We start from the raw sequence: 14,459 nt of genomic DNA, 5'->3' as shown, positions 1-14,459 counted from the left end.
ACGTTGATGCTCTTCACCGGGAATGCAATCGGATTTCATAGTCGTGATGATACAATATTTCGACGGTGCAACTGGTGAAATTATAGGTGCACAATCGCGTCAGAACTGAGGTAACATGAGATAATGCGGCTCCTTTATACCCTGGGAACAGGCTGCTGCGCTTGGGCGAAAGGCGAAAGGGCTGCCCTCTGCGAAGCAAAGAATTGCAGCACCGCATGCGGTAGTAACTAACAAAAGCGATGAATCGCAGATTAAGATGCAGCCAGTCGAAAACCATACTGATGTAGCCTTATATCTGATAAAATGGGACCCCACATCTTGCTTAAAGGAACAGCGTCATCTCTATTAATAACGTCATCGGATAATTGTATTTTGATGAATTCCATAATTACATAATCCCACTAACGGGAAGCCGGAGCAGTATTGTGCGCCTCTTTAAATGACATGTTATATCCTTCATTAAAACAATGTTCATCGATACAAGATTTTTCAGGCTGACGTATGTCACGTATGTGTTCCACACACCAGTCATAAACTCTTCGAAAAGTGTGCTCAATATAAGCCCTTGCGCAATGACGAGAAATTTTATAAACTCCAGGCTTCCTAAATCCCAAATCATCTTAAACAGATCCTAGAAGGGTACTTGTTTTGACGAAAGGTAAAAGGACAATTTTCTGGGAATCTTTCAATTTCTTTACTCACCGCAAAGAATAAGAAAGCAACTGATATAATTTGTCTATTCTTGGTTCACATAGTAGTCCAAATTGGAAAGTACGAACAATCCGATGATCAATATATTCATTCACTCTGAGAACAACCTGAAGATCCTGAGTCAAATTATTAGAAGCTTAAAGTTGTTTCCAGGCGAAACGGATATCCTGTTCGTCAAACTGTTCGTGCATTTAAGTTTGTACCACGGTGGGAGTCAACACTGCACACTTGTAAATCAATTGCTGACGTTCAAAAGTTTCACGAGTCCTCAGAAAATATGATATTAAAGGTGTCTCTCTGCCTTTGACCAAACCTAGAGCCCTTCTTGGATCTGTTAAAGATAATCTGAAATTGAGGAAGTCTGGAGTACGTGAAATTAGCTGTCATCGCAGTAAGGCATACATTGGAGGGGCAATTGTACGGTTCATGTCAGATGTGTGGAACATCAGCTTCACAACCTTACGTACCAGCCTCAAAAATCTGTCATCGCTGAGCATTGTCTCAATGAGGGACATAATATGACATTTAGAGATAAGCAAATTATTGCTCTGGCTTCCCGTTACTGGGATTCTATACTTCAAGAATCAATAGAAATACGATCATCAAATGACATTATTAACAAAGATAAAGGCATTCCTTTAAAGGCAAGATGTGGAATCCTATTTTGTCAGACATAAAACAACAATGGACTGGATTCCGACCGGGTGCAGTTTTATTTGCGATTCATCCCTTTTGTTAGTTTCTACCGCCGGCAGCGCTGCGATTCTTCGCTTCACAGAGGGCAGTCCTTTCGCTTTTCGAGCACGTGCGGCGGCCTGTTCTCGGGATATAAAGAAGACGCCGTAACTAACGTAATCTCATTTCTTGCGTGCACCTGCAACCCCACCTGAAGATAGCGGCCAGCTGGACCGTCGAAAAATCGTGTCGTCAGGACGCTGAAACCAGCCTGTGTACCTGTGAAGAACCTCACTTACTGTGTAACTTGCCGAGACAGATCTCGTAAGTTAACGGGAAGCTAAGCAGGCACTGTGATGAATTGGAAAACGGAGTAATTAATCCCACCTGACTGACTGTGACTATGAGAATGCTATTACATCATTAAAATCTAAAAGTAAATTGGTCGAATGATAGTGGCCAGTTACTTGAGTGCATAGGTGCCACACTGCTCATAAACTACGGTGGTGAGCATGCCAACGTCCATTACAATTCTGTGAGGTGCCGTGAGTGCCAGAAACCCAGATGTTTTATCGTCTCTTGGAACTGACATATAAGGGTAGCGCTCATTTTCGTTTGTTGTAGGCACACACTGTAACTATTGGAGGATTATCACAAAAAATTTAGGTGGCATCGAAAGTAGAATTTGTTAGCCACAAATAAATAGCATCGAACTGAAGTGAACCGTTAAACATAATTGAGAGGCACATTGTTTCTTCTAATCAGTAGTTTACACTACCAAGGGATTGATAATTAAAGTTTTATTAGTTTAACGTGAGAGAACACGAAAGACAACGGTATCAGGCAGACGTCTTCCCTTAAGCGCCTTTAATGATATTTCCGTCAATCGTGTTAAATATAATTCTTATCCTGTATCAAGTACTCACTACAAAGATAGACTCTACGTACGGTACCGATTTCTAAAATATCAAAAGTGTAACTCAAGCACTTTTTAGTTGAAAATACGTATACATGAAAAAACAATATGTAATTGGACTTGCGTTACCAGTAATTAAATTCGCGTGGTCACGCATGTCTTTCCACAAATGTCTAAAATAATGAACAGTTATTCATGTCTTGTGTAGTTTTTGATTCCGAATCCACTATAAAGTGTGTGACGTAAATATTAAAATCGTGGGTAAAATCTTTTCATTTGCCTATTCTGCGCCATAGTGACAGAATGTTTCGAGGAAAGAAGTGGAGAAGGCCACGCCAGTTACGCCATGTTAGTATGGGGTGGTGGAAGGACTGATTAAATGTTTTATCCAAAAATTACAGTATGTAGCGAACTGAGTCATGTATGCATTGTCTTGTCTCTAGTGACAAACATATGAGAACTTTTCGATGCAAAATGATAAAGGACAGAATCTGGGCCACAGTACTGACAGTACTGTTGTTACGTGATTGGCAACGATGTGAAAAGGGATGCGCCTAGCTGTTGCCCTGTCTCCCTGGTAGCTAATTCTGCAATAGGCCTCGAAAAATCAATATGGAAATTAACTTACTTGCCTACTTTGTTGAATTATATGAGGAAGTTGCGAGCTTTTAATGTCTGCACCAGGCAAGGGAGTGCAGGCAACCCAAATACTGAAAAATAGCTAGGAAAACAACCCCAAATATATAGTCATTAGCGGGTTTTTATTCTGAATGAAGCAGTACAGTAGCAACAGGAGACACTTGTGTTATTAAGCAACATATTATGGCACAGGGGCTAAAGAGAATGTTACTTACTTGCCCAGTGGAATATTCTGTAACATAACGAATTCCCATCGAAATGGACAATATAGGACATCCAGCAAACTCGTTTACTAAATAACTGGGTTCAAAAAGGCTTTGCCGAAACATCACTTTGTCATTTGTCAGCAGAATCTGCAGAGCGACGAGCAGATAAATTTTCATATTCAGTTGTCCTGTAGTTTTTATGTCATTGTATAAACAGTATTCGAGACTCGTTAATAAAGTTGCAAATATTTCATGGAAGTTGATTTCACACTGTGGGACCTGATCTGCGAAAGTGACAAAGCTAAAACACATTTACTCGCAGTAATTTTCGATAAAATTAAGAAGCGTGGCGTTTTTAAGTGTGTAATATTGTTTAGCGTTCAACATGGCATTTTTGGACTCTTTTTGGTTGATATTAAGTGACCGGCCATCCCAGTATTTTTTATGATTTTGTTATTCAATTTCTTATGCATCACTATGTAGCAAATAAATATGTTATATGGAAGTGTATCAGAAAAATATACGCCACAAATATGATAAAAGATTTACACAAGCAAAGATTCATACTGAGTAACTGGAGCCTAACGATACAGAATGTTTTTCGTGAACTACTGTCACAACACATGAGGAACACAGGATGTATGTTCATCTCCAATGAAATGTACACTCTATCAACAGCACGAGATGAGTATCATACTAAGAGGAAACATCTGACGTAAATTTTCCATGGCCTCAGACATTTCCAAAAAAAATGGTTCAAATGGCTCTGAGCACTATGGGACTCAACTGCTGAGGTCATTAGACCCCTAGAACTTAGAACTAGTTAAACCTAACTAACCTAAGGACATCACAAACATCCATGCCCGAGGCAGGATTCGAACCTGCGACCGTAGCGGTCTTGCGGTTCCAGACTGCAGCGCCTTTAACCGCACGGCCACTTCGGCCGGCTCAGACATTTCCAGGAGTATAAACGTTTGTATGGTTAAAACTACCGAATTTGAAACCAGGCAATATTATAAGAAATTCAGTGCAAGTTAAAATTTTATCTAAAGATACAGGAGAATTATATGATAATATAAATTTGTTAACACAACGTACTTTCCTGTATATTATTATATATAACCGCAGATACAGCTGTGAAACCGAGTTCCATCCATCTGATACAGGAGACTGAATTAAGTACAAACACTAGCTTCATTACGCGTAAAGGACTTTTAAAAATTAGCCTCAGTACCATCGCTATGATTCACATGGTTAATATGCAACGTATGAATTGCTTAATTTTTATAGCCCTGCTATTTTTTACATTTACGATGCATAGGTTCATTATTAGACACTATATTTCGTCTAATGGAGATATAAATATGAACACCCAAGCAGTTTTCAGAGTAGTATTAACTGATATCTTTATCTTGGGAATGAAACGAAACTGACTGGAACTGTTCACGATCTGCTCCCAGAGAGAGAAAGCCATATCATTCAATGGAGAACAGATAGTTTAGACGAAATCATGTATGATTTACAATCATCATCAAATCGTGGCACATAACAATAATGTAAGACTTTATGGCAGATTAAAACTATGTGCCGGGCCGAGACTCGAACTCAGGACCTTTGCCTTTCACGGGCGAGTGCTCTTCCAACTGAGCTTCCCAAGCACGACTCACGCCCCGTCCTCACAGCTTTACTTCTGCCAGTACCTCGTCTCCTACCTTCCAAACTTTATAGAAGCTCTCCTGCAAACCTTGTAGAACTAGCACTCCTGAAAGAAAGGATATTGCGGAGACATGGCTTAGCCACAGCCTTGGGGATGTTTCCAGAGTGAGATTTTCACTCTGCAGCGGAGTGTGCGCTGATATGAAACTTCCTGGCAGATTAAAACTGTGTGCAGGGCCGAGACTGGAACTCGGGACCTTTGCCTTTCACGGGCAAGTGCTCCACCAACTGAGCTTTCCAAGCACGACTCACGCCCCGTCCTCACAGCTTTACTTCTGCCAGTACCTCGTCTCCTACCTTCCAAACTTTACAGAAGCTCTCCTGCGAACCTTGCAGAACTAGCACCCCTGAAATAAAGTATATTGCGGCGACATGGCTTAGCCACAGCCTGGGGGATGTTTCCAGAATGAAATTTTCACTCTGCAGTGGAGTGTGCGCTGATATGAAACTTCCTGGCAAATTAAAACTGTGTGCCAGGACAGAATGCCCCGTCTCATTCTAACACTTGTACCGTCAGAATAACGTGGAAATAATTGATTCTAATGTGTCATACCGTATCGACCAAGTGGAAACACTGACGATTACTTGCGATCGTAATGTGATATCTACAACCGAGACACTTTTGTGTGGAAGAGACACCATAATTGAGGATAACAAGCTGATTATCTTATGCTACATACGCAAAGTTTTTGTGTACGAATTCCTTCAACTCGTGCTGTGGGCGATGAAATCCCCACAGAGAACTGGGACTGCCTCGTTTATCTAGCAATTTGGGGAGCAATACCCCGATAACATAGTGAACGATACAGAACTTTATTTAATTTCGTACTACTTTAGTCAGCACTTTGATAGGGGAACTGATCGATAATTCAGAAAAGGTAATTTCTTTCCGTAGCAGGATAGCAACTCTTCCTCTCCCGCCTGATCTATAGCGCCTAATAACAGAGAATCATCTAAGTTGATACGTCCGTCCAAATTGTTGCACGTTTCGGAAATGCAAGCTTTGTTTGAGGTTTTCTTAGCAGGCTCTTTGTATTGGCTATGGCTCACTGGCTGACTGAGCATTCCACTGAGCGATCCGTACAACCACGATTCGCAATAATGCTTATAATTCCTATAGGGATATCTTGGATGTCTAACTCAGCCCGGGTAGAGACTGTCACACAATAATAAATATCAGACTCCAGGTGTAGTCTGTGGGTTGATTACTGCCTCTAATGGTTCTAGTGTCTAAGGGATGACATGATTTCAGACATATCCTCTCCACTCGAAAGACAGCATTCAAGCTTCCAGAGTCTGGCATCCTCTGGAATCCATCACGTCTACTGAACTATCCATGTACTGTTAACACTTTGTGTTCATTAATGTTAGGGGAAAGTGTTGAGGTATCGATGGGAGAAGAGAAACCGGCTTCCTTATGAACAGGCCAATGAAAAGGATGAATTGAGCTATAATTCTGTATACTAAAAATGTCTGCTCTCAGTTGAGAATTGAATTTATGTCAATAGTTAATGTCAATCGGAAAGTCTCCTCTGAGAGCGTCATATGATTTTAACAGAATCTGACTTCAGCTTCTTTGAACGAAATGTTTCTGAGTGTGACAAACCCGCTTCACTTGTGTTACCAGTATAAAACAGGACATTACTTAACTGTAGCCAGCAGTCCTCCAAAACGGTGCAAGCGCATTAAATTAGTAGCTGTACAGTCAGTTTACGAGCGTCCTCTGCCACATTTACTACATCAGACGAGACTACAGCCTTGCCTCCTGATACGCCAGAACCAGGCATATTGGGGGGCAGGTTAAGATGAGGATACAATTCACACCTAGTCTCTGGGAGATAAACCTACTTAAAAAATCTGTGAATTAAAAGTCAGACCATGTGTTTGATTTCCAGCAGTAGCTGAATACCGTTCACTAATTATTTTCTTGCAGAATATTTTCTCGCCAAGCACTATAACAGATGATTCGATTTCAGAAAGTATTTCCTGTTCGTCAGATTACGAAGTTACTCCTCGAATAACACTTTACTGACGCCCCAGGTAAGTAGATGCAAATTCCACAAAATTTGGGTTTCCAAATAGATCTGATTATAGTAAATGTTCCGCTGAGAGTGATTTCATTCCTTCCACTTCGATCCTGATTTTACTAGAAGAACTAATATTAACATTATAACCCCGAACTGAGGAAAAATTTACATTGCTACTGAAACGTCCTAGATGTTACTACTTCAGATTTTATTCAGTGGAAGACTAGTTTAAAGTTATTCATTAGTTAATAGCAATTATTTGATCTCCAATGGTATGTTACATATCAAATTGAGTCAAAATTTCCTGTTTTACACAATACTACAATCGTAAATTTTACGAAAGTTAATAATATTGCCTTTCATTTCAGTAGGAGCCAAGTACACTAATTTCCCAACAGGCATTGGATGTAATCTTACTAACACAGTTTCTATTTCAGTACGTGCAGGGAGGGACAAATAAAAGTGGCCGGGAAACAAGGTTCCAGGGTACCCAGTAACAAGGCAGAGGAATGGAAAATAGTTGATTTGATGGTACTCTGAAGCATTTTCTGGTGAACGCACCCACAATTTCTGGTGTGTGAGCACGTTTCGGGATATCTTTTGACTTGTTCAAAGCAGATCTTGTTTGATGCCATTTTGGGACTAGGCGTTGCATGGCATTCTTTGCTGGCTCTTTGATACCACTAAGCTTCTCAGCAAACAACTGCTTATACCTTTTCCACAACTTGTTGCAACGTAACTTTCCACAATGGCTTCCCGCTGCTCCACTAAGAGCACCATCGCCCCATTCGCACTGCTCCATTCACACTGATTCAGTCCGCACTACGATCTGAACCGGTGCGGATAACGTGGCGGACGTACATGTGGTGTGCGCATCACGAGATGTGGTTGTCTGCATACATTCACTTCCAATCGTATCCACTTGTCTGAGTCACTTTTATTGGCCACATCCTGTATATAGCAAGGGCTGAAGTAATTTAGTTCATCGTGTTTTCAATAACTACAGCATATCTTACATTAGTAGCTGTGCTTCAAACACAATTATCGATATTACGTATAATGGAATATCTAACTTCTTTGTCTGCCTTTACTTAATGCGACTTCTGTATAACTATTCTCTTTGATGTGACATCCGTGTAAATATTTTATTCATTATTTATGATAATTTGTATTACTGTAATTAATTTATGGATGTAAATTCAAAAGTAGTGTGCTGTAAAATAATGTAAAAGTTAATACTACTCTTGTAATATTGGTTCATGCATAGGGTGAGTAGGCTTGTAATCATGTAAGACTTGGAGGAAAGTCCCTCCTCAACGGAATTGCATAGGCGAGAATAGAAAAGGTGGATCTGGTGGTCGAACTGAAAGACTCGTGTGCGTCATGAGTAAGTCGGTGGCTAGTAAGCAGTCATCTTGTGGACTGAAACAGGTGAGAAAGACTGCATGGTTATGTAATATAGTCTCGGATGCGGAAGTAATGCGGCTTTTTATTGATGGCATATTCTGGTTAGCTTTGTACAATGAAAATCCGAAGCTAAGAAGAGAATTATCAGAGCTTGTTGCACAGGAAGAGCCATAGATACATTCATGTCCTTTTTTGAATAGCACAGCAGATCGACGCTGCTACAGTCGTCATTTCAAATTATCAGTTGAGTACTGTGTAAGTACGTGGACCAGTTTTGTGGTTTCGTTTTCATTAATAATTTGGTGTTTTGTAAACTCTGTGTTGAGCCACTGTATTTATGCTTAGTTATTTACCTACACGGGGTTCTACCCCAAGCGCTACGATAAATCCAAGTATATTATTTTACTGAACTAAAAAGCAATTTCCTTCTGTAACAAAAGTTAGAGATTTTTTGAAGTTGCGAAACGCATAGTTATATAGTGAGCAAATGTTTTGAAATGCTCAACTTAGTTTGCATAAGTGAACAGTCAAAGTTTGTGCAGTATCATCGAAGTGCAGTTACTAAGACAAGATTTAAAGTATTTAGTCAAGGACTTTTTTGGAATTATAGTGTCTACAATTTATGTTATATGGTTAACACTGTTTCCCATTTTGTTTTGTGACTGGTGTTCAGAATCTATCCGAGTCTACCGACAGTTTATTTTCTGGGTCCTCATGCTAATAGCTGAGTCAGACTTAAATATGATATTACAATAACAGCAATCAAGAATAAGCAACGAGTTAGGTATATTCAGACTATACTAGATCCATGTGTTACACCTTCCTATTGAGCTAAATAGCACAAGGATGTGAATGTTCCTTGAGAATGCAAACAACAATCCATAGATACCATTACTTCGTAACCATTTCAACAGCGGTAATTTCTTATAATTAAATTGACAAAAGAACCTCTTCTTCAAGTCAGTTGTTGCCTAAACTTAATAACACCCATTTGTAGTTCATGTCAAATCTCTGGTGCATTATTTTCTGAATTTTGCTACTGTCATATATCTTACCGGCAAAACAGGATTTCAGTGTTAAGTAAAGTCAACCCCAATAGTTAACTTTGTTTCTGAACCATGATAGTACTGGGTACAACTTCGACTAATTAGGTTGGCGACCGTTTCGTTTCACGCAATTACAGTTTACTGGATCACTAATAGAACCTTGGTTCGTTTCACGTTTATCTTGCCAGTGCTTCCTTTTAGGAGAAATCTTAAGTGTAACCCTACCATTACACACCATCACTGTCACAAAATAAAAATCCTTTCATAGGAGTAACATTTTCGGCATATTACAATATCAATAGCAGCTTAGTGTTATATACTAACAGCAGCACTATCAAATTTTCTCATCAGATTGTGTAGAGTCCTTTTGAGTGGAAACGTCTTCCGCTGAGATTCTTGTGGTTCAACTTTCTGTAGCTAACATTTTCTTAACAACGGACTGATTGTCTACCCCTTGGCTCGTTCCCTGTTTTCAACCACTACCTCCACATTAAGTACATCTTCATAATGGCTGTTCACAGAGTAAAGCATACTGGCAACTGCCGCTGCAACACTACCATGGTCAGTGTCCTTACTGCGCAAGACGGGTGGATCACATTCTTCTTATAAGCTGCTACTCATGATGTGTCACATAGCGCATCTGTGAGGTGATAATCAGTCGCTGGATGGCGACACAGTACCCATGCAAACACTGAAACAGTACTTGAGCAAATTTGGCGACTTGCGTTACTCCCTGTAAATGAAGAAGGTCTCGCTACGTAACGCCGCCTGAAACTGGAATGAAGTCTTTGTGTAAGTTTAGTTTTCTGGATCATCACCAGGCCCCGCTTCTTTGGTAGTTTATGTTTGCTTTTCATCTTCCCGCACCTCCAACCCCCTACACATACCTGGCCCCAACACATCACCCGCTCACACAGCAAAGAAACTCTAGCCTCTATATTTCTTAAATCCAGCTGCGGGTCTATGGACATTGGTGGGAGAAGATGTGATTTGTTTAAAGAAGTGTGACGTAAGATTCCGGTGTTGAAATGATTATTTTCTTGTAGTTGAGGAGAGCTTTACGTTTTCTTTGGAGGCTGGCTAAGGCCATTTACTTTTGACGGATTTCCTGTTGGAGGGAATCCTCGTTGTTGGACTGCAGTGGTCTGTTATTTGGCGATAGGCGACTGCCACCGTTTTGACGCCAAGGAATACGCAGGATGTAGCGTCGCGTGAGAGGCACTGGCTGGTAGGACTTGAAGGTGCCCGCATCGGAGAATTACTGGCCAGTAGGACATTAAGGTGTCTTCATCGGAGAAGTGCTGGCAAAGCAAATTTTTCCGGACTGACTTGGCATATCAGCACAGCAGAGGGTGCCATACCTCTGAGTCCTGCTCAGGTGCTGTCGCTTCCATCGTCAGGAAAGGACCTGCACGTCTGCGCTACGCCGCTCGTCACATCCCAGGCTTACTTATGATGAGCATAATTGGCAGCACCGGTAAAGCAGCGAAATTGGTTTCACACTTGTTGAATCCTGTACGATCGCCTCTCATGACCTTTGCACTGGTAATGAATGTGTGGTTTCCTGGATTTTTTACCGTCGACTTCAAGTCACTGTTCCAATCAACCAGTATGTTATTCAATAGTCGTCAACTATCACTGAACACCAGAAGAGAATAAACTATTTGGAGGTGTTGTAGTAATAACTGATAGGGGAGTCGCACTGCTTTCCATTTAACCTCTACATAACTTTCATTTGACTTAATTATCACAGGTTTTTATAATCCATTAATATGCTGATCTCATAAATGCGTTTTGAAATAAATGTGAATATTTATTTTAATTTCTATTTCTCTAGGTTACTAATGTGTACCCTTTAAGCTATTTGCAATCAGTCATAATCTGTACAAAAGTGTTACTACAGTCAGATGCTGTTAGTTGGAGTGAGATGTTTGTTTTGTAAATTCTCCTCGTTAAAAGCTAATCCTAGTGTCGTAATATTTGTCTTATCGGTTTAACTTTGTGCACAAGTATTTATAGGTAGTTTCTTAAGGAAGATGTCTGCCCACAGTTAGTTTCGGAGGGTTAAGGAAGATCCTCATAGCAGGGTTATGCATTAAATTGGCGTTTCTGTGCCAGGCTTGAGTTGAGGGTTCTCTGGGAAGCGGTCAGCTACGTTAATTGCGTACTTCATGCTGTTTGACAAGGCGTACCACTGATCTTCGACTGTGAGGAAGGTATTCAGCTGCAGAGATCAGAGTGGTACAGTAATTTTGGGCACTTAGAATTTCAGTTGTATAAACTTTACATACACGTTGGTGACTAAAGGAAGAGCTAACAAATTTTTCTGCATTTATTGTAGTCCAAGCTGGCACCTCTCACCAATTTGTATTTTTCTTTCCTGCAGGTTCTGATAAAGATCTTATGGGTTCTGCCCCACATCAGACGATTCACCGATTAGGATGCCAGCATGGAAATTTTGGAGGAGAATTTTTATACGTAGGACTGCTGAGTAGAAAATAAGAAGCCGATTGTTTCTCCTTTTTCCTTTACGTGGTAGGAGAGATGTAGTAGTTTATTTATCGTGGTTAGGTTCATTAAATCTTGAATTTTAACAGGGAGCAAGGCATGTGGCGAGCTAGAACGGAATAGTATTAAAATTGACAATATGATGGAACTCCATGAAATATGAATTTACTTGAGTCAAGAGAGGAACATACAGTTCATCCCTCAGAGCAGTCAGATCCGAATGCTGATGAGCATGACTATAAGATTGCAAATAACAGTCAATTAGGAAACAACGACAGCTTGAAGCATGAGAATATGCAAGTGGTTGCGAAAAAGGCTGTACTACTATATAACCAGACAGTGATAATCATACGTAATCCGACGGAGTAACAGTAATTGTAGCTATGTGCAACTGACATTGACTCGCCACATTCACCGGATAGAATTAGTAAAGAAGGAGGTTATCAGTTCGACTTAACAGACTTCTTAAACAAAAGGGAGAACAAATGAAAGACGAGAGAATAAAAATAAAAATGTGGTGGAGAAGAGTAGGCAATAATTGAAAGACATAGTGGAAAAGGTCAGAAATAAAAATAAACAGAAGGAAGAGAGTCTAAGGAACTGTATTCGAGAGATAAAGATAGAAACGAAAAACATTCAGCAAATTCCAGAGGAATCTCGGGAAAATTTGAATCAGGCCGCAAACAAAGCAGAGGAAGCAAAAAATATAGTGAATGAAACGTTTACAACTGATAAACAAATTGACAAGATTGGTCAGGTAGCAACTTTAAATCTACTCACTGAATCAACAACACAGAGTAGTGTAAGATTATGTAGTATCAGGATTCAAGAGCACACTAAAATTCTTAGAATTCACGATCAAGGAATTTCAGTTTCTGGACATGCCATGCGTACTAGGGGAGTATTCAAGCGCTTCTATACTACACTTCCGCTTCATTACCAACAATTTTAACTGGGGGATGCTGTCTTGACATAAATGCTTTCTGTAACATGCTACATGAACATGAATTTGCTTTTAACGCTCAGCACAGCTGCACACGGAGGCACGATTATGAAAGACACTTCCGTATACCATAATGTTAGTGTAGGGAAGATTTTTATAGCTACAGAAACGGATATTCAAGAAATGGAAACTATTAGATGAATGAAGGTTACGGGAACAATCATGAGCCAAGTAATGTAGATGGGAATGATGAAAGAAGAAACAATAATGGATTCCACAACAGAGGTTGGAATAAACAGAAAGACTTGGAGAGCACCGTAAAACAGCAGATGGCACAGACTGGGGAATAATGAATGGGGAGAATGTTTTTATGCTAAAAACGGAAGTGGTTTGGTGGGCCATAACATAGATACATCCTCTAAATACAAAGACTGAACCATAAACAACATCAATGTGATTGGAGTCCTCCTTGGAACTGACGTCTGGATATAGTGGTGAAGGCAAATTCAACCCCCACATCATTAATCAGACGCAGTCTCTTCGACGAAATCCAGTACAATTACATGTCGGATTCTTACACAAGCAGAACGAATTAAATACAAGGGACTTACATCCTGTGCTGAAGGTGACAATAGGCAATGTGGAACTATGCGGGATTTTGGATGGTGGCACCCAAATATTGGTAACTGCAGAAATGGCATTTCACTGATGTAAAACAAATCATAGGTTGCTATCGCTATCGCCGAGGTAAATTAATATTTCAGGTTCTATCTCTGGAAAAATCACTGATGTGCTTAAGCAAGTAAGGCTTGAAACAATGTATGAAGGACACATGTTGCTAGGAAATTTCTTTGTGGTTTGTAAATTGGCAACTGATCTCATAAAAGTAATTGATACCTTGAGTGACTATGCTGCTTTACCTTATCTGGGATGTGGCGAAATTACCATACAAAGAGCAGGAAAGGTTCAATTGTGATTTGAGGATCAAGGTATTCGGCCTCAGAGTCTGGAGGATTGTTGGCGTCTGTGTGTGGACCGTCATAAAAGTCAGCCTGAGAATAGTTATGGGGAGAAAGAAGAGGATGACAATTTGAGGACTGAGGAAGAATGAACGAAAAGAGAAAACGAGCTAACCATCCACGAACGGGTACATCGGATCATGAACATAGGAGCAGAAGACAGAAGAACTACGCACAATCCTGCATGAAAACCGCAATGTATACTTGTCGAAGGCATCCGCATCCGAAAACGTCCAGTACGTGTTAATGAGAACCAAGGAACACCAAACATTCTTTGTAACTCTGTACGCTATCCCATTAGCACTCAAACAAAAGGGGATCAGAAAATTCGGGAATGTTGCGAGGAAGGGTAAATGAATATGCAGTGTCTACGTATAACAGTCCGTTACGAGTCGTTGAGAAGATGGATTGGTCCACTTGGTACTGGATTCCAGACAGATCAATACCTTAATAACTTTGTAAATAGACAGACGCCAAAAAGCGGGAAGAACTGTTAGAGAGGTTCCACAGATTAAGGTTTTTACGTCAGTAGACTTTCAGTTAAGTATCTGGCAACGCCAGTTACACCCATTCTGAAGCACATTTCGTCCTAATCTCAGGCCACAACTACAAATTTCGCCGGTTCCTCTTTGGCCTAAAAATATTT

Source organism: Schistocerca americana, chromosome X (genome assembly GCF_021461395.2).
Source record: "Schistocerca americana isolate TAMUIC-IGC-003095 chromosome X, iqSchAmer2.1, whole genome shotgun sequence".
Lineage (NCBI taxonomy): Eukaryota > Metazoa > Arthropoda > Insecta > Orthoptera > Acrididae > Schistocerca > Schistocerca americana.
The sequence above is the reverse complement of the archived record's forward strand: the minus strand, read 5'-3'. Positions refer to the sequence as shown.